The following is a 4,957-nucleotide window of genomic DNA, read 5'->3' as shown; positions in this document are numbered from 1 at the left end:
AAAAGAAAAAAATATTCTATTTTATTTTAAGCTTGTAATACAAAACGATTTGGACTCAGAACAAGGAATTTTGTGAGCAGCTAATATGAGTAAACTTACTAGCTACACAAAAAGTGGGTAAAGTTAGTGAATAGGGAAAACAGGTATTGTTTTACAACTCATCTAATTACATTGATATCAATATCACAAAGAAAAGTCAAATTGCAAAATCGTTTAACATTTCCTGTTCTGTAGTAATCAATGGGTACCCGCCCGTATATTAGTATTTTTTTCCTTTGCTTCTATTTCACGTTACCATTTTACCGAATCCATGGCGTTACATCTTAGCCTACATGATTAGCTTGAGAAAAACAAGTTAAATGTTGTTTATGTTGTTTAATTTTATAATAGATCAAATACTAAATAAATGTAAAATATTGTTGTAGATAAATGTATGACGGAAGGATTTGGAGTACGGTCAAAGGCGGTCAAAAGCTTGCAGCGGTTGGTCAAATACGGAAAGGGCGACTGTTAAGTGTTAAATCGTGTTGCTTCTGCTGCCATCGAAATTAAGTCCACTGTTGTCTTCCTTTCCCGTGCGACGAGTGCCTTAAAACCTAAAACATTCTAAACATCCCCTCGTCCTCCCACGAAGAATTTAATTACTTTAAGTACGTAATTAAGCCTGTAGGAGTCTTTAAGAGGAAATAGATTTATATGAATAAACAGATTCACTTTTCTCGCTCTTTGGCCAATGGTTTGTAAGTACATATAACGCTGATTAATTTCTTCGTCACAAGCGCTCACGATGAAAATTTTTTTACATTTGGGATTCGAATCCTCAAAATAATCTTAGATGACTTAACTTCGTTGCATATTTCCCTGCGTACAAAAGTTGGGTGTCATATTAGATACTCTAGCAAAATTCTAAACCAGATAAAGATTTTCAACTTTATTAGTTCATTTATGGCGTTTTGTACGCAACTTCGAACGTAACCAAAAACCCATTTTTACATTTTAATAATCGCTTACATAAAAGTTAATTTGCCAATTCTTTTTTATCCAAATGGCAGTCTTTTCCCAGTCGTTAAAATTTTCTTGTGTAATCTTCTCACAGTCCCCAATATTAACTTTTCTGAGGGGATTAGTTTCTTTCATAAAAACATCAACCCCTCTTTTGGTGATATAACTACAGCGATAAAATACTAAGGTCTCCAGATTGCAGAAAGAATGAAGATTTGCCACTCGATGTGGGATTTTGTCTGTGAGGGTGTCACATCTTTTAATGTAGATATAAATAAGTGAGGGGGAGGACAATAGAGTCAATAGATTTTGAGGAGAAATCCAATAGTTCTCTGAGGTTAAACACAGAATCTCAAGTTTCTTTTGTATGGACTGATCTTTTTTGAAACAATTTCGTCCTTCGTCAGTAGTACTGACCAACTTATAACTATCACTCAAAAGGCATAGAGTTTGAAGATTGGGACAACTCTCTACGACAACCACTCTACGACTCTCTACGACGGTTCCATTGCGTCTTGTGTCCTTCTTTATCAATTTTCTGATCATTGTTATTTACAACATTTAATTGATGGTTGTTTATTATGATTATTATATTGAACCAATCATAGTAACGAATAATTATTTTTTATTTAGGGAAAAAGATACAAGAAACCAGGGATGTTGAGAAGAGATAACTGAAGGAAATGTTGAGCTTTTGTGAGAACAGTTTTGATTGCCGCAATGCGTTGATTTCAAATCACCTTGGCTGACTCGAAATCGACTCGAAATCTGGCAACTCCATTTTATTAGTCTACCGCGAACGTCAGTCAATCCAACTTTGAAATACGAGTTTGTTCTATCTTACGAGTTTCATCAATCTTACAATGGCAGCATTTCTCCCTACAACTACATCTTGCTTCAAGTGCAAGAAGGATTTCTCGTCGACAAGAAATCCCCAAATTGTGACATGTATGGAATGTCAAGAATATGTTCATCGGGCCTGTCTTTTTCCAGGCACTCTGTCAGCCCAGGACTACGTCCTTATGAAAAAAAAAACAACGAAGTGATTAGTGTTAAGTGTTACTTGAAGTGTGCCACTTCAAGTCATCTTACAACCGTGGAAGTGCCTGCAATTCCCCCCAAAAGAGCAGCCAAAGCTAACCCTGGCAAGCCACCTACCAAACGGGTTATGAGATCACGAAAGGAGCCGACACCACAGCAGCCAACCACCAGTGAACCTCCTGCAAGGCCAAGTGCAATTGCAGGATTGCGTTCACAACACACAACTACGGTCGCCGTGTCCACCTTAACCCCAATCGACTGTGCTGGATTTCCAACTTCCATGATTCAATTCGATGATTGGCCGGATATGGCTGTCAATGTCGTCAACATCGTCATTACCCCTGTCATCACTCCATCCCCTGTCATCACTCCATCAGACAGCCAGCTTGTTGCTGGTGAGTGGAGTTTACGGTGTGATCTCCCTATTCCTGTTCGTGAAGATACAGTAGAGCTGCGTGTACGCCCTACCGAATTGCAAGTAAACATGCCGGAAACAGGCTTACTAGCGCCACTGTCCTGAAAAATAAATATTTAAAATTTTGGACGTTCAGGCCCAACAGCTAGACGTTCAGGCCCACTTTAAAAGTGGGCCTGAAAGCAGGGGCCTGAACGCCGGGGCCTGAACGTCCATGACCCTTCCATTTGACCGAAATATAAAATAAGAAATGTTCTTTATCAAATAGATCACTTTGCCATATCTGAAAACGTCGCAGGCTAAAAGTAAAATCTTGGACTGTTCATTCGTCTTCCCGCTTCTTTCTCTTTCTCTCACCGACCACGTTGACGTTACTCCTTCCCATCAGTCGCACTCGTTTTTTAACAGCAATTTTAACAGCAATGGATTCAGAACTGGAGGCATTCTGGGGAAGGCATTCTGGGTTTGGCTGCTGTTGCTGTGGCAAAATCTGTAATTTGGCCCCCGTTGCAGTATGTCCTGCGTGAAAAATGGGATTGGCCAAAACCAAAGAGTAAGTATCCTTATTTGTGCCCTAAATTTTAAAAAATTTAAAAATTTTTTTTCCAAATCTTTTTTCTCATGCAGGGTTCAAGTAACCTGCAAAGAAACCGCAGGATGATCTCGAAATGGGAAACTCTTCTGACGAAGCTGGTGGGCAAAAGAGAGCCAGGTGTTGGTGTGAGCACGAGGAGAGATCAAAATTTAAATTCAAGAAGACAAGCTTTCAGGAGGCAAGCAGGTGTCACTGACTGTGGTAAGTTATCACCTTACCCAATCCCCCTTCATTGCCCAAAAAACATTTTAATTTATCGTGTTGATTATTTACAGAAAGAAGTGCAGGTGGTGCTATCTCAATTAGCCAGAAAAATTGAGGAAGAGCAAGATCTGCCCGGGAGCCAGTCCCCAATGATGGGGCCATCACACGACTGAGATGCAAGATGATATCAATGTTCAAACATTCCGTGTGTATTTTCTTGAAGGTGGATTGCAATCGAGGTTCCTTATCTAAATAAAAATTTTGAAAAGTATTTGTTTGTTGTTGTTGTATATTTCATTCATTCATAATTCATTCATTTCATCTCATTATATTTCATCTCACATATGGCAGTTCATTTTTCATAATCGAAATAATCTTGCATGAGCGTCTAAGTAATCTTTCTTTTGGTTCGGGACTGAAGATCCACTTTAGTTAACTTGCCATTGTACCTGATTTTGAAAGCAAAAATTTCAATGGATTTCTTTAAAATGACATCAATTTCACTTACCATAGTCCCCTTTCCTTATTTTCTTCCATGTTGTAGTTTACTAATACGATGTGGCAACCCAAACTACTTTGGGAAAGGTAAGACACGTATTTCTTTTGTAAGGAAAATAATAAATTTTTATGTGTGATTTTTCTTAAGGTGAACCGAAATGGATTGAAGATACCTGATAAGTTTTCTGCTGATGTGGCCGACGTTTTGAAAAAAAATAAGAAATACCATTCTTGCAAGGCACTTTCGGCCTCTTACTGATGATAGCCATAAAATATTTCATCTGGCCCCTTGTGAAAAAGTATTGGTGGCGTGACCACAATGGTAAGTTTCAGTTAAAAGCAAGGATGCCATCATTTTTAAATATTTTGCTGTTTTTTCATTGCATGCAGCAACCTCTGCCTCCCCTGTCTCCACCACATCTTCCCCTTTGTCAGCTCCACCACAAACAACAATAAATATGGAGCAGATGCTCATGCAGCAGCAGCAGCTGCTCATGCAGCAAGACACAATTCTGGTCCAAATCAAAGAGATTATGGAAGGCAAAAAGTATGGGATATGTCCGCACATTGACATATCCCTAACCAAGAATTCACAAGAAAATAAATTTTAATAAATATTTTAATTTTTAATTTTTAAAGTTTTTTTTATTTAAAGATTAATTAAATTACAGTTCATACGTGTTTTATGGTCAATTTAATTACAATGCTGTGCCGCCTTTAACGCCCAATATATCAAAAGAACATGCCTTTGGTATGTTTACTGTAATTATGTATTTTGATATGCGCGGCCACAAAAGAGAACCTCTCTAGATGCCGGTGCTAGTCGGAATGAGATCTTCTATCTTCGTCTTTGGCGGCCCTCTACCGGACATTTCTACGCATCACTTAACACAAACAAACTAAGCACATATTTAAGAGTTGCCAGTATGCAAAAAATCCAAAGGGGATTTTCACATCCTATTTCCTTGAAATTTCAATGATAATTCTAGACGAATTAGCTTTAAAGCTAATGCGCGTGTTTAAAAGCTTTAAAGAAATTTGGATCTTCCTCATCATAAAAAATGATAGACTTTAGTTGATGGTTATTTCCATTTATTGGCTTACAAATACACAATCTTTAAGGCGGATATGTAAATCTCGCGCAGTTTCTTTTTTTTCATTACATGTCTTATTCGACCATTTACCTATTGGAAATGACTAAA

The 4,957-nt window shown here is 37.9% G+C and overlaps 1 long non-coding RNA gene across 1 annotated transcript; it reads right to left on the bottom strand.

Moving 5' to 3' along the window:
- Window positions 1-3,446: 3,446 nt before the first annotated feature.
- Window positions 3,447-4,417, bottom strand: LOC124204154. The gene is made up of 2 exons (XR_006878764.1): window positions 3,929-4,417; window positions 3,447-3,857 (listed from the first exon to the last, which is right to left on the bottom strand). It is a non-coding gene; the product is annotated as an uncharacterized LOC124204154 (long non-coding RNA).
- Between the last annotated feature and the right edge of the window lie 540 nt (window positions 4,418-4,957).

The sequence above is a fragment of the Daphnia pulex genome, chromosome 10 (genome assembly GCF_021134715.1).
Source record: "Daphnia pulex isolate KAP4 chromosome 10, ASM2113471v1".
NCBI classification, from domain to species: domain Eukaryota; kingdom Metazoa; phylum Arthropoda; class Branchiopoda; order Diplostraca; family Daphniidae; genus Daphnia; species Daphnia pulex.
This window is presented reverse-complemented; position numbering and strand designations above follow the sequence as displayed.